The sequence below is a fragment of the Geospiza fortis genome, unplaced genomic scaffold (genome assembly GCF_000277835.1).
Source record: "Geospiza fortis unplaced genomic scaffold, GeoFor_1.0 scaffold104, whole genome shotgun sequence".
In the NCBI taxonomy this organism is placed as follows: Eukaryota; Metazoa; Chordata; class Aves; order Passeriformes; family Thraupidae; genus Geospiza; species Geospiza fortis.
The window spans coordinates 2692438-2717697 of NW_005054325.1; the positions used below are offsets into that span (position 1 = coordinate 2692438).

At 38.8% G+C, this 25260-nt stretch overlaps 1 long non-coding RNA gene across 1 annotated transcript in view; it reads right to left on the bottom strand.

The window, feature by feature from the left end:
* Positions 1–10954: 10954 nt before the first annotated feature.
* Positions 10955–25260, bottom strand: part of LOC115947862 — a 42815-nt gene continuing 28509 nt past the window's right edge. Inside the window, exons 2-3 of the long non-coding RNA XR_004081711.1 lie at positions 15185–15275; positions 10955–11035 (exon numbers count right to left, since the gene is read on the bottom strand). This is a non-coding gene — a long non-coding RNA (uncharacterized LOC115947862). The remainder of the gene's footprint in view (positions 11036–15184; positions 15276–25260) is intronic.

Consider the following 25260-nt stretch of genomic DNA (forward strand, 5'->3'; position numbering starts at 1 on the left):
AGGGAAAGAACAGAGAGTGTAGGCAGTCGTGGGTCCTCTCCCAGTCAAGACAAGAAACACTCCAGGAACAGGTTGCAACAGCTAAAGCTGGATCATCTATTGAAGGTGGCCCATCAGTCATCTCAATACCTACTTCTGTTGCCACCAGTTGATGGACCTCTGCAACTCTGATCCTAGTGGGGGCACAGCACTTCTGCTCAGGGCACAAACAAAGCTAAAGAGGGGCTGAGGACTCATCCTGTCCCTTGACTGCACATGGACAACATCATGTATTGGGTGTTGCTCTGAGGGGTCAATTATTTATTACAAATAATAAATAATTGCTCATTATTTCCATATTAAAAGTGAAGCAGAATGCTGTAATGTAGGGAGTTGGAAATTTCAAAATTTTTATTTCTTCTAGTGTATAGGACGTACGAGTTAATTTCACCTGGTTTTTATTGTAAAGTTTTAGATGGAGAAGGACTGAAGCTGAAAACTTGCATCTGAATCCTTTTGAAACTTGTAGAGGATGAAGATGATTTTCATCCTTGGGTTAATCCCTGGTTTTTATAGACCTACATCTGTCAGACATTCTAGTTCTTCATGAGATCTACAGTTACACCCTACAGCCTTCTCTGTTGTAAGCTCAGCTTCTTCAGGAGTTCCTTTATCAAAATGTAAGAAAAATTTCCTTCAGAAAATTGTGTAATTTCTGTCAATGAAGAAGGAAAGAACAACTGCTTAACTCTACTGCAAAAATAGTCAATCTACTTCCCTTAGTCCAGGCTGCAGACCCTGAGATGAAAAAATAGCAGGGAAGTGGAAGAAATCTATTTTAAAGTTAACACCTCAAAGCACAAATTCTCTTTTTAAAACTCCAACTTGCACCTAAAAAGACAAATCTACAGGATTAGATTTTTCAGTCCTCTCTATCTTCAAAAAATGTTTAGTGATCCTAACAAGCTAATAATGTTCAGCAAATTTTTATTGGCTATGCAACACTTTCTAATAAAGTTCCAAATGCTGAAATGCCTGTACATTGAAAACAAAAGTAATGTCAATGAATAATCCTCGCCTAAGATGTTCAAGTTTGTCTAAATGTAGACACTTCAATCAGTGTGGGCTGAGAGAAAGAGAATGAAGATAATGACTCCACCAAAAAAAAAAAAGGTACAAAAAATCCTGAGAGACTTTAAGCATACACAGAGCTGCTAAATTTGCTGGAGATGCTGGCATTTGGCAGCTCTGAGAATTTGCATCTAAAAGAAAATCTACCTGTTCTCATGTTGCATTTAACCACATGACATACTGTCATATTCTGTGCTTCTGTGTTTCACAGCTTTGCTGTCCCTTTTACAGTGAGGATTTTATTCCTGTTCTGGGTCTTCTGTGTGGCTCCACATTCAAAATTACAGAAAAAGCTACAGAGCATTTGATCTGTTGTGTAGCACCTAGCATTTGTTGTATCTATGGAAATCACATGCCTCAATTATCTAAATAAATAACCAAAAAATATATTTTAACTGAATTCAATACCTTCATCCCTTCCCTTCTTGTACATTAACAGATGAATTACGGTAGAGCTCCTTGCAAGGATGCAAAATATTAGCTTTGCAACCAGCAAGGCTATTATGCACAACAGGGGTTAGCGTCTCACGTGACAAACTTCTGTCGTGATTTCCAAGTGCTTTATAAGGCTGTCTGAATTACTAAACAGATAGGGCACCTGAAGGAGGTTACTCTAATTACTCACTTCAGGGACCCCATAAAGGCATCTGCAGAGCTTGCAGTTAGGTGGACTCTCATAAAAGAGCTGAGACTCCAGACTAAATCACAGACAATTTAATCAGTACAAGATATTAAACAGAAAAAGCTCTAGTAAAGACAACAGAAAATCCTATGCCACCACACTGTACAGGGTTTTTTGAGAAGTTACTATTACCTTACTAGCCATTCTTGAACAATGATGTTTATGTCATAATTGTGAATTAATCTTATCACTTACCACTTTCATCTTGGCCATTTATTTTCTTATTAATAAAGACAGATACATTTATATAAACACAAGGATTAAAGTCTTATGGATTTGTGTCAAAATTAATGCTTCTCTGTCTTTGCCTTTTCTTGACGCATTGTGAGGAGCATTGCCTGAAGGACTTACACTCCAAATAATTTTTTACAATACCAACCCCAAAAACTTTTGAGTTTAATTTATCCTTTTTTTCCCCTCTAGTTACACCTGCTAGTTACAAAGAAGACTTAGTAGAAAATCATCTGGATAAGAACTAAAAATCTATAAAAGACTGAAAAGCCCTCTTGCTCTTGTGTCCTGTTTTCCTCTGTAAAACATTGCTATTCCCCAGGAGCATGAAAGTGGAGCTTTGGGAAATGAAGCCCTTCCTACAATCACAGAAGAGGATCAGAATGGGTTATCAGTGTCACTAACACATACCTCAATCCTGCCCTCTCATCCTTGTGTGACTGTGACTTCCTTAACCCACTGCCATCTAGGTTAGCCAAAGTAGCCAAAATGAACAAGAATTAACAAGTAGTAAGAACACATACATCTGTTCCTTAGAAACAAGGATGAAATGCAAACATGCACGTTTCAGATAGACAAAAACATGGCTATCAGACCTTCAGCGCCTGCAGACTGGGATTGAGAGCAGTGGGAGGTCTCCTATTGTTGCATAACAGTGCTACAAAAAGCAGCAAAGATGAGGTCTAATAAGCAGAATGTAACTAACTGCATTGTGTGAAAGGACTGAGGAAAGAAGAGGGAGAAGGAGAAGAAATGGAGTAAGACATCTGCCTCCCAGTTGAAGATGCCCAGAGCCAGCATGCTGGGATCTGCTTGGTGGTAATGCACACACGCAGCCTCTGGAAAGGGGGCAGATCAATCAGAGAGCCTGTCCTGTGTCTGGCTCACTGCCCAGGGAGCCTGTGAGACTTTGTGTCTGAGCATCTGCTTAATGTGACCTCCAGGACATGCCCAGGATGGTGAAGCTGTAATTAGAGTAAGGGCTAATGACCTTGGTGGTGACCCCAAGCTGGCACACAAGTGTGACCAGACTGCACAGAGGGCCTGTTCCTCCAACAGGGATCAAGGTCAAGCTCTAAGGCAGTGAGGAAAAACACAGGTGAGAGTAAACTTTGGGTCTCTGGGCAAGGTGGCCATGCAGGCTTGCCCTGCCTCCCTTCCTCCAGCTGTGCCACCTGCATCGGCACTGCCCAGTTTTGCCCTGCTTCCCCAGGGTGGGTTACAGGGTGGGGGAGAGAGTTGAAATTGTATCAAGTTTTCCAATTTTCAAAACAATGCTGTAACAATGAGCTGTTGTTGCACCTGCTTCCTCAGCGCTGAGTGAGCGGCCGCAGCTCACCTCCCGCCACAAAGGGGGGCCTGGTCTGTGATGATTAACTCCAGGAGAACACAATAGCCAACATCTGAGCTGCCTGTGTGCCAAGGAGCATGTTTTCCTTGTTTATCTTGCACAGTAAGTTTCTAGCATGGCTTTTTTTACAAAGGCCGTGCCTACTCCAGATTCCCAGACGGTGAGTCAGCCGTGGTCCCGGGTGGGCCCACGTGGAGCTTCACCCAGTGAGGGGTCAGGCAGGCTTGCCACCGGAGCACGTCCAGATTCTAAAAAACAAACCTGTTTCCTACCCCCACGCTTTAGCCTCGGCCAGCATGTAAACAACTCGTGGAGGGCTGGCTCTCTGCACTAGCTGTGTTTCTCTTGCTCCCTGCCTATCTTTTCAGCCTCAGGGCTGCAGCAGCAGGGTGTCTGCTTTCCACTAGTGCTTGGCATTTTATCCTTGTGGTATGGAAGCATTATTACCCTATTTTGTTTTTTAATCAAGGTTGAGTAATCTGTGTACCTTACAGGGCTGTCATTTTAATGCCTAAGCCTTCAGAGCTCTCAGTCTGACGTAGAAGGTGCGGGTGTGCTGTCTCCAGCAAAACACAACAAGAACAGGCCTCTGAGGTCATGAGCAGAGAGTTGGAAATTAAGCAGCCCTGAGGCTAGAGAAATTCAGAGGCAGTAGAAAGTTTTAGCTAGGCAAGAAAAAAGTCCAACATGCAAAGGGTGTACTACAAGGACGTTTGCATCCCGCAGCGTTTGTCATCCTAATAAGTGGCTTGTTAGAAGTGAAGAACATCTAGGTGATATTTTGCACCACCTTCCCACTTTTCCAGCATATTGTAGTGAAATATGCAATTCCTTCTTGTTAAAACAATGTGGAAAATGTTCTTTAGGGATATCACATTGTGCTATGAAATGGGGAACAGTTGTCATGAAAACAGAACTTATTATCACTGCTAAAATGCCCCCAAAACTCCATTTACATCATACAAGTAACCTTTGTAAGATGCAAGGCACATCAGAAAGTGAGATTGTTATTCTGCTTATGCTGTAGTGGGCTTTTGCTTTATCCTTCAGTCTGGATATGTGTTATCTTCATAGCACTGCTGTATAATGAATCTAACTGCATGCAACACTGAGTAAACCAAACCTGGGTATCAGTGCCATCTCTGTGTCTGTGATGCTGCTGTAGTGCCACCCCATGAAATCCTGCCCAGGTCTGTTCAGTGCTACTTGGCCTCGGTGTCCTTCTACCTTTGTTCTCTGACCCCTTGTTTATCTTTTCAGACCTTGCCCTGTGCTATGAGCTGGGTTGAGGAAAGTGGTGATGTGGTTGGAATAGATCCACAGGGATATGAAGGGCTAGGGTGCCTGGGAGAAGGGGTGATGTAAAGTAACCAACCTCCTTGGGGCATCCATGCATTTCAGGGTCCCACCATTCACATTTTCTGATCTATCTTCTCTTACCACCTCATCCCCAAAGCTAGCCAAATGCTGTGCTGGCTACCATGCCAGGATGTCTTGCTTTATGGATCTGGCCCTCATTTGAATTTCATGGAAGTCAAAGTGGCAGGAGAAATGTTCCCACCATAATTCCTATGGGCCTTGAATGGCAGTTTTCGTACTCCATGGTGTAGTGGGAAGCTGTGGTGACCAAACTTGTGTAGCATTTAAATTATTGTTTGTTGATTTACCCTCCTTCTAATTCCACATGAGTTTTATAACTCCAATTTATTAAAGAACTAACTATAATGAAAGTTTTGTCTGAGCTCAGTGAAATTTTTTTGGTTTCTTTCCACCATCTCTCACAGGCAAGGCTGGTGAAAGGTGTGAGCTGCAGGCTGGGTATGCCAGAGATTTTCCACACAATGCCCACAAAGTTTCTGAGACTGATTATGTCGGATCTTGTTTTTAAATAATGTCAAAATGGAAAAAATCAAGCCCACAGTTCACATACTGAGCCCTTCTTTGCAAACAGAGGACCTTTATGGAGAAGCCAGCATTAATGGCACAGTATTACAAGTGTCCAGCAACTTGTCTGATGGGCACACAGGTCACCCAAGGTTTCCCCAGTAGAAAACCATGATTTCCGTCTCCAAGGCTCATTCACCCCAGAAGTTTTTCATTTTATAAATGAACATATGGTTTAATTTGAAGTCATGGTATAGAGCCTAGCTTGTTGAATGGCTGTTTTTAGAAAGCATTGGTAACATATGTGGGATAGTGGAGTTTTGTTTTGGTTATAGGTTTTATGGAGGATTTTTTTTTTTCTTGACAAGTACAGCAACACAAGCTGGATGGATTAGAGCACCTCAAACATGTCATCGTTTATATTGTCATGGACTGTCACAATGATTGGTGTTGAGAAAGGATGTGATGAAATGTTTATGTGGAAAGCTAATCATTGTTTTGTATTTTTTATTGACACTTTGCATGGTATATGCTCTGCTGTTTCTGTAGGGGTGGGAGAATGGGTTATTTTGCTTTTAACTGTCTAGCTCTTACAGTTGGTCTGATTCTGCTCTTACGGCAAACTTTGGGCATTTTACCACACTGGTGAGCAGGCCTGGAGCCAATATGTCTATGAATGCAATAACAGAAGCCCCAAGTGTACAATGAGCTCTGAGCAGGAGGAATTCCATCTCCATATATGAGATCTTGCTCTGCTGCAAAACATGTCAGCATTAAGTCAGATTTTGTGCAGAACAACTATATAAGAGCAAAGATTCTTTAATTTTGAGGTACTGCTTAAATACTACTATGTCAGCTGCAGTTTTCCAGTCTGGGAGGCACGTCTGGGCTCTTGGTAGAGTTTGCCTCACTAAACAGTGGCATTAAGCTCTAGCTCCACCTCTTTTCCTTAGAGTAAACAATTTTCTGCATTCTCCACCGTGAATTCAAGGATTATGGATCAGCAGACCACTGATCCTATACTAAACTCGAAGAAAATATAAAGGACATATATATTATTTACAGAAAAAAGTGTAACTGCATTTTTTTCCCCAATCTGATCCCAAATTGGATGCACTCCACATTGAAGAAAAGTGAGGGAGTGTTTTGAAAGCAACTAGAGTAATGACACTCACCCCAGACAGAGGTCTGTCATCCCGGATATGGTACCACACAAAAAACCCAAACTGTTTTCCCAGTGTTGATCCTTCACCCATCTCACCTGGCCAGCCATGCCAGCAAATCCACTAATCAGAGGATGCGGGAGCAGACTCGTAGGCTTGGGAGGGGGAATTTCCTTTACAGCATTTGGCTGGAGGGATGATGCTTGCTCTAAAGACTTTCTTTCACAGAAGGCTATTAAGGCAGTCCCTGGGGTGTGAGAAAACAGGAGATGAAAACCAGTACAAAGGAACAATAACAACAGCACACAGCTTCTGCCTCCTTTCACGGGGAAGAAGTGGGGGGAGCGGAAAGGAAAAAGTACTTGACTTTCACATAACTTCCACCTCCTGGCTTTCCCTCAGCAGTTCCCCAGGCAGTGGAGAAGGCTGAATTTAAAATGGAGGTTAAGAGATGCCCTGGAGCACATTTAAGCCTTGTTACTTGTTCTTGTGAAGATCTGTACTTTATAACATGTAAGAAGCAGTGGACATGTTATTGGCCTCTGTCTTCACCCATCTCATCCTACATTAAGGGGATACAGCTCCAGATACATGCCATTTTATACCTAGGAAAGAAATAGGGGTTGAAATTTTGCCTTCATCAAGCACAGAGAGGTGAGACAAGCCTGTGACTTAATGTCCAGGATTAGTGGAAACATTACCTAAAATAATGGTTTTGTAAAACCCACTTATTAAAGGATAGATGCCTGCCACTGAGACATTGTCGAAGATTAGACTCCAACACTGATGCATCCTGCTGTGAGGAAGCAGCAGGACAGCAATCAGGAGAGTGAGCTGGCAGTGAGGACAAGCCATGTCACAACCATATTCCTGTAAGTTAGCTTGGCCAGCTAGCCTGAAGCCTTAGACAAAGCAGCCTTCTTTGATAAAACAAAAAAGTTCACTTGGTGTATATGTCAAATTATGCAGGATTTCTTCATAACATCTTCCTAATATAAATGAAAATAAACATCTTTTTCATAAGTATCATTTCTCACTAGCCATCTTGGCATGGAGTAGTTCTTTGTGCCCGCTTTGTTTTGATATGTCTGCATGAGTATAATTTTTCACATCTGGGGTTTAGGTTTCTGAATCTATGTGTATAGAAATTATGTTTAGAGCCTAGACTAAAATTCGGCATTGAATCAGGAAAAGAAATGTTCCAACTGCATTTCCTCCTCTGTCCCACCTCTTCAATTACACTGCTCAGATAGTGAGAACTTTTGTTCCATGTGAGTTATTCACTCCTTGCTGTATCTTTGCTTCCAGGGAGATGAACCTGGTGCAGACCTCAGGCGCATTGATCCCCAAAATAATATTACTTTATTTATAAATAAATTCTGCATCATTTATAATTTCTCTGTCATATTTAGTCCTAGTTTAGCTGATAAAAGGGATTTACAAGCCTGACACAGTGAAGGAAACACAGCTCTCCACCCAGCTTTTCCTTTGTACATGACTCTGAGGATGAGTAACACTTGCAAGCATAGTGACAAATACAGAAGGCTACCTGAAGAGTGTGCAATTATGTTAGCAACAAGGGATATGCTATAGACCAGGCAGAGTTTTGTAGTTAACTTTTTATGGCATAGTGTAAAACAAATAAAGAATTTTTACGATGCAACATTTTATTTAGTTACCATGTTACCCACCAGAACCTCCTAATCAAATAGCAGCATGCTGAAGCTCCCAAGGGAAGAGTAATGCTATGTGTCTCCAAGCATATGTCTCCATGCTCACTGGATTAAATTTGGCAATTACAAAGAAATACTTTGGCTTCAGATACTGGAGAGATTTGCACAGCATTTAGGAAAATCATGAGGAGCTGTAAATCATTCTCTAACATGTGTTCATGAGTTCATGGATAAGAGTGTTCTTCGGTTTGAGTATCTAAGGCTTGAAATCCAGAAACAGTTGCCGTGTTTCGTGATGAGGTTGGAGTCACAAAACAGAGATTAAATTTCCAGTGTGCTCTTCTGCCAAAGCACTTTACTAAGTATGAAGCAAGGATAACCTCCCCAGTATACTATGATATGGCTCTGAGTTGTCCAGGACAGGAAGTGAGCCATGGGAACACCTGGTGCTGAGATCCTTTTGTAAAAGTGTGCATTTATGTGGGAACTGCTTCTCCTTTTTAACTAATGCAACAATCAGCAAAGACATGAACTGAATATCCAGCTTGTGCAGAGTAACGCTTCATTTGTCTATTATGTTACAGATATCTCCCACTTTTATGATTCAATTTAGGAGATAATTTCAATGAAATTGAACGTTGTGACTGGATAATAAACAGCTGCTAAAAGATAAATGTTGAAGAGAACAGCTGTATTTTCAGAGGAAAAAAATGGTTTTTTAAATGATGAAAATTTGGTTCCCATACAGGTATTACTAATATGCCATCTGAGATAATATTGTTTGTGCAAGGTGATAAATTATTTTCTTCTATCAATAATAAGTGAATAGAAGATACTTGTTTTTATAGTGTTTGATTAAACCCCTACATTCTATTAGCCAAAAATGGAGCAACTCACTGAAGACTTAGTCTGCATTTCAGTTCTCCAGATATTATAATCATCTCACTTCCTCCTCTTTTATAATTAATTATACAACAGTCATACAGACAAATATCTTGAACCATCTGAACCAGGGAATCAGAAATGTTCTCTTCAGGGTCTGGACAAGGCTTTTGATGGCTAGCACTGTGTTTATATGGTATACTTGCTGCAAAGATTGTATTAAAGGAAAAGTAACTTTAAACACCAAGAAGTAGGGTTTCAAATTTCCAACACGTGATAAAAAAAAATAAATAGATCTGGAAAATTTAATTCAGACCCTTTCTGCACCATAAGTCTGTGTTTTGTTTTGTATTATAACAACTTGACCTCAAATTGTCATTTGCCATCATTTCTCCTTTCCCTTTCTCCCCTTCTCTGATTTGTCTTCCCTTTTGTTTGTTCCCCTGGACTAATTTACCATTCCATCTTCGCTTCCTTTCTCTCTTCCTCATCCTTTAGTGTTTGTTGCAGCAGGCACAAGGAGTCTCCAGGGTCTCAGTTCTAATGTCTAAGCCTATGATAGACAAACAGCAAAATGGCAGATCCACATTAGCTTCTGCCTCCCTCTCTCGTAGGTACCCTCAGTTTGTTGCTATATTAAAAAAGAAAAAAAAGAGAAAGTATAGGCATCAGTTAAGAATTTTAAAAGAAGGTAAGATGCTCAGTGGTTTATGTGGGTGAATCTGACAGTGAGACTTTATTAAGCCTTGGGGAACCAATGATTTATTTTTTATTATATGAGGCGGGGCAAAGGCAAATGAAACGACAGCCATATGAATAGAAGAATTTGTATTTACAGATGCATATGCACATGTAAACATATTAGCTAACAGCACACAGAGTTTCAGAGCTGATCTGCAGGACAGGCTTCTGGAGTGGCTGCTTTCCTACATGCACTCACAGAATGTTGTATCATTGTCCTCACAGGCACTGCTTGTTTTGTGACAGGTAACAGTGGATATTATCTATTGTGAAAGCAATCTTAAAAGCATTGGAAACAAATTCTGAGCTGCCTTAACCCAACCAAGAGTTGATCATATATTGGAAGAATGTCTTGGATTAATGCTTGTCAGGTCACACGCAAATAGAACACACTGACAGCAGGGGAGGTGGTTATTCTCATGCTGCTGAAGTTTAGTTTGTGGAACTGGAAGACAGCATGTATTGCAGAATCACATAGTCTCCATGATTGGGTTAGAAGGGGCCTCTGGAGATCACCTTGTCCAAACCCCTGTAATGGGAGCTTCACCTAGAGGAGGTTGCACAGGTCATGTACCAGGAGCCCATGACCATTAGTTGCAGGCAAAGATGGAATGATTTTCTTCATGGCTGCACTAAAGACAGGGTTCCCTGGTAGATCCCAGGCGTACTTGTCTCAAGGACAGACTCAGTGCAGATGGTCATTCTGTTTCCTGAACAGCTGCACTGGGCGCAGGAACATCACAAACAGCCACTGCCATGATAAAGCCACACCTCAGAGAAATGAGCTATACATTCCAGGAGCTGTACAATGCAAGAAAATTGTTGTGTCTCTTTGAAGTAATAGTTGCTTCTTAAGAAATGCCATAAGACCACACTCATAAATTAGCAGCTCTTTAGCAGCCACACTTCAGTGGTGTTATCATTGGACAAAGTCATGACTACCATGAACCAGCAAAACTGAATTTGGCATCCATTTGTCAGATTTCTGACCCACTTTCAAGTATTACTCAAGGTGGCATGGCCTGGAAGATGATGTGGTCCTCCTTGCCCATTAGTTTTAATCCTGTTTTGTTGTTTTGTTGGTTTTTTTTTTAAACATTCTTTCACAATCTTTCTGGTAACATCTTGTTTTAAAGGAGTCTGTCATATTACTGGTATTGATGTCAGCACTTTACAGATATTGAAGGAATGCTGTGACTTCTAAACAACCCTTACTGAGATGGCCACTGAAGGATTAATGGGTATGTAACATCCCAAAGCCAGCCAGTCTTGCATGCCACATAGATGCACCCAGGTGTTCTGGAGATGCCCTAGGAATCTGAAGCAACAACAAGAGGAATCACTCCAAGTTTGGGACAGAACTTGAAAGTGTCCTAAGAGCAAGGAGAATCTTGTGACTCAAAAATGTAACAGGCAGAGCTGAGCACAACTAGCAATTTTGTTTCCACTTTAAAAGTATAAAACCACATTTTTTGAGTATGTTGGGGTCAGCTATGAAATAGCTGTGAATGAAGTTACATTGACAGGAAGAAATTGAAGTATTGCCTACATTAGACACTTCACAGAATCACGCAACATTCTGAGTTGGAAGGGTGCTACAAGGGTAATCAAAATCCAGCTCCTGACCCTGCACAGGACAGCCCCAAGGATCTCACCTTGTGCCTGAGGGTGCTGTCAAGTGCTTCTTCCAAACTTCACTTCAAGGCAGTTACTAAGATATTTACAGGTGTGCCACATTAATGGTTTTTCACCATAATTAGTAAGAGTATCCTGTAACAGTATGAGTAAACTGTAGCAGCACCTGTGGCTTTCAAATTCTCCACATAATATGAGATTTTTCTCGGTATGGACTTGCCTTCATGTTAAACTCCATCATACCTGGAAGACCATGTAGATATTTGGTTGCCTTCTCAGCCACTCAGTTAAACAGAAGCAGCCTCTGCCTGATGGCAGTCATATACTCAATCAAAGGATAAAAGAAAGAGTGCAGCTGTTTACTGCCTCTCATTTATGTTAGGTTCACCTGGCCTGCTTGGGATGGTTAATATTTGTTTTTTGGGAATATTTCAATTAAAAATCAGACTGCAGAACAAATTGTTTGCTACCAAAATACAAAGCAGTTTTTTTTTTTTCTGAGCATATAACAATAACAATAATAAATATACAGTATTATGAATGTTGGTATGACAGCTTGGAAAAGTACAGTTGAGTGTTTCTCAGTATCATCAGGGCTTATGGACAGACTTATGATAAGCCTTCAGTAAAAAAACCCTTAAAATACATAAACAAGTAAATCAGTGGAAATATATATACAGCTTGTGCTTTTCATAATTTTTGCATAAGGAGTCAGCTCTAATACAAATATTTCATTTGTGGCTCCATCCAGTGGGTCCCACATGCTGTGCACACAAGGTAAATCCAGAATTAAAAAATCTACCATATTTCCCCCATGATTTGGGCTTATATGGGATTTGTTTTCTCAACTTGTTTACATTCTTTGACAATCTTTAATGGCCATATAATTTCATATGGATATAATAAGATGCCTAAGCATTTATGAAAATATTCTGATTCTTATGAAAATAAAATTAATGTGTAATTTACTAAAGAACACCAAAGGGAAGCGGCAGTCTCAGTCAGAGTTTGAAAATTACTGATAAAAAAATTGTCTTTGGAGATTTAAAGTACCTTTGTCAGTAAAAAGGCTTAATGTTTTTGTTTCTTCAGTGCAGTGAAAGTGAATGATTTCCATGGGGAATATTCTTAATTCAGTACTGCATATTCTATTACCTAAACCAATAGTGGTTTTTAATGCAATGCAGTCAAGATATTCATAGGAACTAAATTTTTTTCATAAAGTTATCTGCAAAGAAACAAAATGATGATAAATGAAAAATTCATATATTTCACAGGGAAAGGGACACATTTCATTTACTTGTAAAAGTAAAAAAGAAGGTATATTGTAAAGTAGCCTGTGTAATATTGGATCAAATTCAGAGTTAATAAAAAATGGTGTGAATTAAAGGCCTAAGGTTCAGGAAAGAAAACCACTGAAACTGACAGAAAAAACAGCTTTGAGGTCTGCTATAGATAAAGGAGAAGACTAGAGTAATTGGTTTAAAAAGTTTTCTTGAAATATTTTCTGTCAATGAGAACAGTGAGTTCTCTTTCAGAAATGTGTAAACTGATATTACTCCTTATCCACTTCAATCCATCAAAATGGTTCTAGAATTACAAAGGTTTTAAAGGAGATATTGTATTTCACTACCTACAGAATTGGAAGTTTTCAGTGCTTTTATATTGTAGATTTAGATACTGAGTTTACAATTGCTCCTTAATATTGCACTGGGTTAAGTGGTCAGTGAATAATAGGATAAATGAAGATGGAAGGGAGCTCTCAGTATCAGCCAGTCCAGCCCCGCTGTCCGTGCACAGCTGTCTTTAAAGTCAGAGTAGGTTGCTCAGGGCTTTTCTGAACTGAGCTTTGAAATTATCCAAGGATGGAGATTCCACAGCCTCTATGGCAAAACCATTATGATATCATAGTAGTATTCTAAGACACTGTTTTTTTCTTAATATGTGGGATTTGTACATGAAGTCTAACTTTAAATCCTGTTTACATGCCACCTAAAGTTGTACAAGTCCTGAACTTCTTGCACTTATGTCAGTATGTCAAACATATTCCAGGCATTTTCTGTATTTTAACAATGTGTGTGTGAAAGACACAACAACAGACAAAAAATATAATGCCCCTAGGAAGCTTTTGTGTACAGTAATATAGTGCTGAATTCATAGCTGCAATGCTGAATACATTTGTTACTGTTTGAAGGAGTTTATAATTATTAATATAATAACTATGCCAAGTATTACTCTTAGGGAATAAGTATATTAGTTTGAGTCCTTCTCATCTTCCTAAAGTAGTAATTAATGTTTCATTTCAATTGGCAGTTTACGAGAAAATGCTAATTTTTTATTATTTTTCTTTTTTTTTCCCCTAAAAGAAAGTAAAAATTCTTTTTTCTCCCAGAAAAATCCATGAACACTACAAATCTGGAAGATTATGAGTCCCTTAGTTGTCTAAACTCACATAATAATTAACAAAGTTTGTCTTACCAATTTGTAAGTGGTGAAGAGGAATCTAGGTTGTTCCCTGAAAAACAATATTTCTGATATTATTTTAAAAATATATTTATCTTTGAAAAATGGTGTCCACTATTGTAGACAAAGATTTGGAAGGTCTGTTTTGGAGGTGAGGAAGGAAGTCAAACCAAATTGTGATATGTTCTATAGGTACAGATGAGAAGCTAAAGCCTAAGGAGTGGTGCTTAGGCTTTTTTATTTTTATTGGATTTTTGAATTTTGGATTTTATTTTGGTGGATTTTTGGATTTTATTTTAGTAGATTTTTATTTTTGGAATTTTGAATTTTATTTTAGTGGATTTTTATTTTATTCAGGATGGAGGAGATATTGCACCAGCTAGTCTTCCATCTGCTGAAAATATTAAGTGCAGAGAAGGTGACGAGTTTGGTTGTTAGGATGCACCATAAATTCAATTAGAAAGATTAAAATGCACTTTGATGTGCATGCAAAGCATGTATCTGCTACAAACAAGCAATACAGTCTGAGCACTCCTGCTGCTGCTGCCAGGGTAGGCCAGGGTTACACTGCCCTCCACCTAAGAAAGAATTTAACTTGACAGTGGTGGATTTGGTTTTTCTGGTTTGATTGTCGTTGGTTTTGTTTGTTTAGTTTGCTTGTTTGTTGATTGGGAAGCTTTTTTGCTTGTGTTGTTGTTTTTTTATAATTTTAAAGCTACCCTGTTACTGTGAAAGCCTAATGGACTTCTTATCACATAAATAGCCAGAGTATGTGATGTTATCCATTCTAACAATGTATTGTTAATTCACTGTAACAATAAACCATGACTATCTGTAGTGCATGCTGTGTGCTGAAATTTATATTATTATATTAGTTAATAATGTGGGATTTTTATCTGCCTTCCTTTGTTGTTTTTTCAAATAGCTTTTCATGAAAATTTCAAGTGTCTCCTACCTAGTAATAAGTCAAAATTCCTTATTTTCTTATCATATATAGTGTAAGGAATGGTCTCCTTCCTTCTTTCTTTTCAATGACTACAATTGCTACTTAAAAACTCTGTTCACCTTCTTCTGAGAAAGCATATGCAAGTAAAAAATCCCTCAATAATGGTAATGAAACAGACCAAGATGGTGTTTATCAGTTGACACTAGCATGATTCATTCTAAATAGAAATTTGGATTATATATCTTTCTGCCTGTTTTTAGAAAGACATTGACCCAACCCCAACCTTTGCTTCAGTTCCCACAGGATGGAGCTTCTTTATCCTCACTTCAGTAACTACACAAACTATCCAGCCTGGTCTGTAACAAGGGAAGAAGTTCCTTTGTACAGGTGCTGTGAAAATGAATTTGAAAGAAGTGGCCATACCGTTGCTGTGAATTGTCCTCTATTAATGTGAAGTTGAGCTCCCAGATTTGCATCTGAGATTTCCTAGGGGAAAAATAGGTCCCAGGAGCTCCTGTGAGGGAAAAAAAAAAATCTGGTTTATCTACAACATATGCAACCCACCATGGCTTATGCTATGGAAACAGTATGCTGATTCCCATTAAGAACAGTGCATGTCAAACATACTGGACCTACTGTGCAGATGAACCATTTGACAAGATGATTTGAATGCAGGGTTTAGCATAATAAAACCGTGTAAATATTTGCTATCTGGAAAACATAGCACAGTCATCCCCTTTCACTCAAAGGATGTAAAATGAAGTCTCTAATGCTAGACAGGAAAGAAGGTATTTTTTACCACAGAATATCATCCTATTCATTTCTTTGCAAAAATCACACTGGTGTCCATTACAGACACAATTACCTGTGTATTGCCCTCCACAAGAGGAACATGAGCACATTTTCACTAATGAATCCAGTAGTGGTAACGAAAAAAGATATGTGGGTTCCTTCCAATGTAAAAATATCAATATCCAATATACATAGGTAAATTCATTGGAGTGCAGGAGTCATTCTTGTTATCAAAAGTTTGTTATTCTTTGTGTTAGTGCTTGTTTTGTTGTTTGTTTAGGGTTTTTTATTCCCTGACAAATATATTACATTTTCTAACAACAAAAAAATTGTACAGAATAATTTTTCCTATGATCTCCCCAAAGGATTTCCATAAGAAAACCAAGTTTAAAGGAAAATTACCTGAGTAACCTTTACTATTCTGCCAAATATCTTTGCTGTGGCAAACCGTAAATGCCAGTATGCACTCTAGCAATAATATAATATGGTATTGATCATTAAAATGCCATGAGCAGAGGAAAACTCTATGCTGAATTATACTCTTCACTGTAAATTTCAGGAAGATTTATAATGTTTTTCCTACACTCAATCAAAAACAGCTGATTGTGACCATACAACAATAAAGACCACCCAGGAATTAAAAATATTTTAACAGCAGTTTATATTCCAATTTAAAAAAATCAATAATATTTTCAAGTACCTCATGTATTAATTACAACATGACTTCTTCTCTTTATAAGGGTTTGAGAGATAGCACAGTTAAGAATGCAGCATGTTAGGCTTCTCAGCTTTGGAGGAGGAGGGAAGCAGGGGATTGCTTACTAAAACATGGCATCTCCCTGAATTTAACTAGAGTTACACATCTCTGTCACACATATAATCCTTTTGAGGGACTCTCTAGAAATGCAGTCCCAAGGCCAGGAAGGGGAGGAAGGTATTTCCTTTTCTGCACAGTACAGCTGCTACAGATTCTGCTCTTGGTGGGGAACAGCCTCTGTCACTCACCAGCCCCCTGCATTTCGTGATCTTGTATGAGCAGGGACTCTTGCATGAAATAAGGTAAAGTGCAGAGAAAACCAATATCTCTCAACTGTGTCAACACTAAGATGACTTATTTCTCAGGGGAGAAAAAAGAAAGCATGTATGATTACATAAATTTAGCTGGAGCTGGAATAAAAATGCATGGGAAGGGAGAAAACATACTCCTATTTTATTCTGCTACTGGGAAGCCATTCCTTCGGCTCTTTAACACTTAGGTCCAAGTGGATGCGCCTTTTACCTTATGAAACGCCTTTTTGCTACAGAGAGATTTCTCGAATTTTTTCTGGGATTCAAATTTTGTTGACTATTTGATCATTTGTTGTGTTAGCTCAGATGTATTTAGATCCTTGACCTTCAGGCAAATCATGAATGAGTGCAAGACGTCTGTCTATTCAGCAGCTAACTTGTGTCTGTTAAGCTGTGATTGCTTGTTGCTGCATATCCACAAAGCCATGGCATGTCATTTTATTTCTGTGTTTTCACTTGCTCAGCATATCCTCTCCCGATACCTAAATTTAGAGTCAGTAACAATTCATTCCTCAGCTTGTATCACTGACAGTAAGATGGTTCTGTGCTGATATTCTCTCTGATATGCAGAGCACAGCACAAGACAGAGAAGTCATTAATGTATAAAACTTAACAAGATGACAATTAATGGAGAACATTAATGGCTTTTTGGATGTGTTTCAAGCTTACATTTAAAATATGAGTGTATAGCCTTTTGCAATCCAAACTGTTCTCTGTATAAGTTTCCTAATTGGGACTGAGAGCTACTAATGATAATGACCTGATATCAAGTCACTCATGCCAGGTTTGATTTTGAAAAGGCATGAGCACTCTGCGCCAAATTCAGCAAGTTCTTCTTGTGCACAGGCCTAACTTTAAGCCACACGAATAATTCCATTTCGACAAAGATCTTTCTTGTGCTCTCAGGCTGAACACATACTTTGCTGCTTTTGCAGGGGCTAGCAGCTCTTTCAGTAGTTTTTCACCCACAACAATTTAATCATCTTATTCAATATCTTGTTGCTTGGCTCCTAGAGATGTCGTTAGACCAAAGACCCCTCTAAAGCTTTTTGTCTCTCTTTCTGTTTAACTAAAGCTTCATTTTTTCAAACTGCTGCAACTGCTGCTGTGCCAAAAAATATGTTCTGGATTAACTTGACATTATTTAAAATTGACTTTCTTTCAGCAAGTTAGGAGACGCCCATGCTGAAAACTAAGTAGGGATTTTGCATCAGGTTTAAATTATACACATGTATCCAAAAAAGCTTCTTGAGTTTCCCTGCTATCACACATCACCTCAACCATGTCTACCCTGAAGTAGGATTGCACAAGGAGAAAGGAATCACAGGCCCACTGTTACTGTGTATTTTCTCTTAAATATGGGACATACATTATGTAATAAATTTAAACCTAAATTTATTTTGTTGTAATTTAGGTGGAGTCCGATTATTTTGAGTTTCCCATGATTATTAATCCACATCTGTCCATTACAGTGATCAAACTGAAAAAGCTCCAATGTTGCCAAAGTGTGGCAGCTAGTTCACGTCTCATAAAATATTTCTAGGACCCATTTCTGCCACATTCATGCCAGTTTCTCATGTATACAAGTCATATCTTTCATCATGTGATCATGTAAGCATCACTAATGACATCACAAACAGGGGAGCAGGTGTCCAAACTTAGTGCAAACTCAGCTGTGGGAGTTGGACCTAGTGAGATCTACTTTGTCTGAAGTCTAGTTTATGAATGCTCTGGTTTAAGACTGCTAGCAGAGTTCTGTACATACAAGTCATACATCTGTGGCCTTCTGCCTCCTATGGTGAAAAGGAACATAGACCACAGCACAGAAAATCAGTTTAGGAAAGTTCTTTGCAACAAAAATGCATTCTCACTTAGGAGTGTCTAGCATCCTCTGCCCAACCCAAAACCACAGAGGCCAAGTGACAAGTCTCCTCTTTAAAGCCATAATGAAGAGCTATATTAACCAGGCAATAAAAAACACGTTTGTAATAAATTAACTGCTTGTTTTTCTCAGGGAAAATAAAATGTTCTCCTCAGTTTCAGCCCATTCCACCCTCTGCACTGAAATGATCCCAAGGGCTCGCAGTTGCTTGGTCCTGTGGGGAAGCTGAGCTGTCTTTGTGGGAGGTCTGCAGAGGATGGTGCGCCCATGGCATGAAATATGCATCGTCTGTCCTCTCCACCCATCCACAGTGTTGCAACAAGGAGCCCAGAAATCCTATGTAATACCTCCCTGTTTGTGTGCAATTTCTTTCTATTTCTGCAGAAACAGAATGTTAACATCATCCTTGCAAATATAAGGAAGCATCAGGCTGAAGCATGACCGTCCCTTCCATGCAGTCATTTTATTGAGGCTGAGCATTAACCAGTGACAGGATCCTAAAAAGCAGCAGATATGATGTTCATATTCTCTATTAGTTAATTATTTATTATATATCCAATCCAGTAGACTGAGCCTGTTGACAGGGGATTTCTTGGTGTGAAGATGTGTGGGGGGACACTCACGTGTGCTAGTGCACCAACATAAGGTGTGCATGTGTGTGTTGCACAGCTCCCTGGGATGTTTAACAGTGTGTTTGTTGGAGTAAATGGTGCTCACACAGTTCCAAAGCCAATGTAAGTTACCCATATGCTGTGCTTTCTTGTCTTTAAAACAGATGTACTGCAAAAATATGTGCAGTATGAAATGGTCATTTTTAGCTTATCTATTTATCTCTACTGGGACATGGATTTTTTTGCCTTGCTGTACTTGGTTGTGGGCCTCCTGTTAGAAGATTCATTACAATTTACTGAGATGATAAACAGTTTTTATTCCCCAGTCCTGTTATCAATTTCTATTCTTAGTCAATTATTTTTTTATTCATTGATAATCAGCTTCATAAAACCAATTTTGCATAACCAGCACAATAAAATGAGATACCCACTAAAAAAAAAAACAAAAACCAAGAAATATCTATTCCCTGCCCTTTGATGGGTTTTCTCCCTATCTCAAGGAAACATTTTGAAACCAAGTCCTTTATCCTAGCTGCCCGCCAGCTAGATCCAGATACATCCATCTATCTATTTGTCTAGCTAGCTGGCTTTTTATCTTCTGTATGCTCACTGAAATATTTTTCCTTGGATAGTTTATTTTCTCTGCAGTAATTTGCAACATCTGAGACAAAGTGAATATAGGGTTAAACACGCTGTTATCCAAACTTTCCCATAAAAGGACACATTGGGGAGTTTTCTTTAAATGTTCAGATCATTGATACTTCATATTCTCTGAAAAAGAACAGGGAAAAAAAGAAGTGAAAAATGAACAAGTCATGGATTTTCAGTGTTCTAATGACTTATACTAATGTATTCCTTCATCTAAATACAGATTTCTATTTAAAATTCAGTATGCAGCGGTATTATGAATTCTAGCTTAATAGATTCCAAATAATTGCCCTTTAGAAATGATGAATAGCTGTTTAAAGCCACTGATAAGAATATACTATTTCTCTCCTAACAATGGACCTACCAGATTAACTGTATCATATATGCTTGAAATTAGTTTATTAATTTTTTTATTGATATGCAAAAGATAAGGTGATGACAGATGGCAAATAGCCCCTCACTTTAACACCAAAACGCTCCAAGAAAAGCCATGTCTCTGCTACACTTCTTGTAGGGGGACAAAAAGGAGTGATAAGAAGATAGCTTTTATATGGAAGGCAGGCCACTGAAATGCAGATGATGCCATTCTCTCTTGTACTCTGTTTTCAGATTTGCTGGCATAAAAAGAATAAGATATAAGGTTGAATTAATGATCAGGATTTGCAAAACTGCAATTCAAGATGCTTTCTCTGTGCTGTTCATGCTATCTCTGGCCTTCAAAACAACTATTCTAGACTTGCTCTTTCATTTAAAAGACATGCATCCAAAAATACTGAAATTAAATGTACATTATTAATATATTAAATAGACAAATGACCTGACACAAAAATTTCACCTAACAGAGCGAATGGTTTCTTCATAACATATGAAACCCTTTGAAAACAGCAAACAAAATAGGTAAGTGCATTTGCAGATGAATTTGCAGTTGGCATACAACATGACATTGGAAGTTTCTGAGGTCATATGTGTTTTGTCTGCTAAACATACCTGCTGGACTTATATGCAGCACTTGAAAAAATATATACAAAATGTGAATCTATTAGAAAATGAACATCTTTTTGCCTAAAACCTTGGTGGAAGCATTATCTCAAATATTTAAGGAGATTTTTCAAAGACAGTGGACACTGACAATAGTGTTTTTATCAAATAAGGAGGAAATGCTGAAGTTACAGTATAGTGTCATATATAACGAAATGGTTTTTCACTGTATAATGGGTGGGTTATAGCAAGCTTTTACATTACGAGAAGAAATAAAACATGGATGAGAAGTGCATATATATGTTTATATTGCATTAAGAAACCAGTATTCCCTATCATGTGCATATTGTGCAATGCAACATCCTTGTACCAGTGCTCCCTCGCTCTCTCTGCCCATATGTGACATCATGTATTTGCAGTGCTGTACAGAGAATTCATCTCAGCTAAATTTTTGCTGTTAGAAAAATAATTTCCAGTGCACTTATCTGCTAAAGCTAACAGCAAAAAGAAAATGTCATTCTTTCCTAGGGGTTGGAAAGTTACTGCATTGCAAAAATCTGTTCTACTTTTTTCATTGTCATGTTTCCTACCTACAAGCAACATACATTTCCAATTAATTTGTCTTGGCAAAGTTAGCAGTGCCACAAGAGGTCCTAAAAGTGGGTTAAATCAGTTTTATGTCTTAAGCGTAGTTGCATCTATAATGCTTGGCTCTGGTCCCTTTAGCCTTTTATTTTTTTCTATAGGATCAGGGCAGTTACCCCCATCGCAAGGCCTTTTCTTTCTCCCTCTGGGATAGGCTGCCTTCTCCACACACCACTGGTACCCAGAAAAGAATGGTTCTTCTGTTTGTCTGGCCGACTGCATATTGCATCCATTGCTCCATTCAGCCTGTCTTTTCAGGTCTGGTAGCTGCTGTACAACTTCGCTTTTGTGCTCCACTGCCAGGCCTTTTCTGAAGCCAGACGCTTTTTGAAAGGAGGGTATATTTGCATAAACAATACCAAGTGAGGAGGTCTGCTGGAAAGAAAATCAAAATTCAGCTGAGCGAATCTTACTGAACAACTCATTTCTTGCAACCAACACCTCCTATCGTTACCATCTGTGTACTAAATTATGGCCGAAAACGTGTGCCGCTCTCTCTTTTCACTTGCTGTTGTGTACAGATTCCTCATATCAGCTGAAGTATATTTTGTTTTCAAATTTAGTCTGAACGGAGATCCTTAAACAGAATTCAGTATATGGAATGAGGAAAAATATGGTTCTGTTAAATAAGGAACAGAAGGCCAGCCATGCATCAGCTAGCTTGCAACCAGATTGGATTTGTACTGAAGGCTCATCAAAATGCATATCTGAAACAAGATCTACCCATCAGCTTGCTGAGATTTCATGTCAGTGATGGCAGGGCAGCTTTATCAGAGCAGTGCAGGGAGAAGAAGGCTTACTGCTGTGGCTGATAGCTGAAGGAATCATTCTGGAAAATATGTGTGCTTAAATTAAATCTTGAGTGGCTTAAGATATTGGATATACTGAGCGCATGTGTATATGTATCCACACAAACACAAAAATAAAGAGTTCATACATATGTATACATGAGTGGATTCATGTACATTTCTATGCGCAAGCAAACATATACACATGGCTTGTGCTGCAAACTCTGTGTGCATTTACAATATTTTACACTAGGGGATAAAAATAATTAGACTAACCCTGCAAAAAAGCAGACAGGCAAACCAAAAGTAGCCACATGGAAAAAGGAAGAATAGACTTTCATAAGCCGCTGCTCAAATCTCCCACTTATTTGCATTTTTTATTCAAATATCTAGCTAGGTAATTTTATTTCATTAAATTGCAATCTTAATTTTGTTTTTTTGCTCAGATGCTTTGGATATAAATTATTAGCAATATTTAAAATGTGTCACCCCTACTGCATAGGTCTGTACATACAGCATCTTCTATTTTGCACTGTCTATTAAACCACATTCATCTGTCAGAAAATGATGCCTAAGGATGCATTCAGCATACAAATCTACCACAGATGAGGGGTTCTCCTTCTACCCTGCTGCCTTGATCACTGCCCACTTTCCAAGCCCTAGTGTCAAGTGGACTGGGAGAAGCCAGATTGCCTCCATGTGTTGGCTCCATCCATAGGCTGAAACAAGATGCACATGGGATTTTTGTGGGCATCTTTTATTGGTCTGGTTTCTTCCTACACAAAACTCAGCTCAGGGGAGAAGTTCAAACAGAAGGTCTCATATCATGTCTTTTCATCTACTGACAGGGAACTTACCAAATAGATTCCTAAGTGTCTGAAGCATCCCCTTGCCATGAATCAAACTACATTTCTGTTGTGGGGCTCCAGTCACACTTGCATCTCACCCTCAGGAGGTATCCAAGCAGAGAAGTAGCAGAAAATTGGAAGGAGGTATGTTCACTCCTTCATATAATTTCCAAGTCCCCTATAAGATGTGGAGATTTATTATACTTACCTGGAATATAAAGTGTCCCATTTCATACGACACTGGAAAATGAAGGTAAGTGAGGATCCTTTAAGGAAATGGGCTTAGTGCTAGTAACTCTGTTTACCAGATTTCATTTTGGGGGAATCATCCCTGTAAGAAGTTTGCAATTTTTTACAGGAAAAAAGATGCTACACAAATAACATATATAAAACACATCCATTAGGATTTAATGGGGGTAATAGAAATAAGAAAGCCCACTACATAAAACCTGTAAATTTAGCTTTATTATTCTACTTTAGTATCCATTGTAAATCTTTCATTATTTTGAAATTAAAGGCATGGCCAGCACCTCTCATTCAACCCATGTCTCAGATTAGTTCACAACATAAGTGACTGTGTCAAGCAAAAAAGAAAATGGTAATAAAAATAACCAGAACTTGGTACTTGACCAATAAAATCCGAAATATATGCTACATAAAATTGGCACCATGCCATAAATTCTAAGCTCAAGCACCAGAGATCATGTTTGTCATCTGGCAGCTCCTGATTTTGCAGTAAAGGAGTGAGTCTTTCCCAAGCTCATTCTTCTCCACGTGCTCCTGTTCCACCTCACATGGCCAAGCTATTCTGTCTCCACCAAAGCCAGGCATGACCCCACTGTGAACTTATCCAACTCACTCTACCCTGGCTGGTACTCTCACGTGTCTCTACCTAGCAAGCTGTGAAACAGGGGGTGAAACCATTGTAACCTCATGCTGGTGTCAGGAGGGAAGCATCTGTATTGGTGTACTGGGCCTCATATAAGCAAGGCATGTTGGAGGCAGTCTGCCTTCGTCTCACTGAAGGCAACTGTTTCTGTTACAGCTGGCACATAAATAGGGAAACGCAGGAGAAACATGTTTTAGCATTAACCAGTGTCAAATTACTAGTTCAAAATACAGGATCTATACATATATGGTATGTGTAACTGGTTGTTTAAGACCAGTGACAGGTCTGCTTCTTGAAAGTGACCCATGAAAGATAACGATTTTCTCAAACGAAATTTAGGAATATGTCAGTCCAAAAGCAGAATTTGCAGTTGAGTGGTTGGCAATTATGTGTCCTGCAGTTAGTGGGCTCCACATATGCCAGCATATACATTAATCTAGGTGTTAATCCCTCTTCTTTTCTGAGGATTTTCTCTAGTTTACCCTCCCAGTCCTGACCAGGAAAAAGAAAACAAAAAAAAAACCAAACCAAACCAAACCAAACCAATTAAAAAAAATAGAAATAATCACAAATCAAATTTATGTGAGGGGGTATTGCCTGATTAACATTAGCTGTAGGCTCATTATAGTGCAAAAAAAATTAGAGAGAGGGAGGGTGGAAGTAGGAAAGAAGGAAGAGTGCACTCTGTGTTGTTTGCTGAATGCATTTTTCATGGAGTTTGCAAAACACTTTGGAGGGGGGTTTGCATGACTGGATTTTGTAATACCCATAACTTGGAAATCAATAAGATAAATGGAGGAGAAATGAACAGCTAGTGGCCTCAGTCTTGATGATTCCAGGATAAATCCTTTTAATAAACATGAAACTGCAGCAGAGCAGAAACTCTAAGTCCTACTTTTGATTTAAAGATATTTATCTCTCTATCTCCTACATTTCTCGGGTTTTATTCTCCTCATATCTTTTCAATTTTATCTCTTTGGTTGCCCACAAGGTTAATTGTTTTTGCATTTATTCCTCAAAGATGAGGTATGTGTGTATGTACATAATATTAATATAGGCAAACAGCAGGGACACACCTATAGTTTGGCTTTGTAGTAGCTCCCAGGAAAACTTAATGGGAAATCACTGTCATCCTGGAGTCATTTTGTTCATGCTTGACATGAGTTGTTTTCTGTATGGAACAGAGACAGAATTATGTCTCTGGAAGGTATAAAAAAATAAAGGAAATGTCATATAGGGAAAACTTAGAGATAGATTTTGCTGGTGATGGTGGTGACAAACGAATTGTTTAAAAAAATTGAAACAACTGTCCTGGTTCTTCAGTATTAGGACTCCTTCACTGGTTAATCC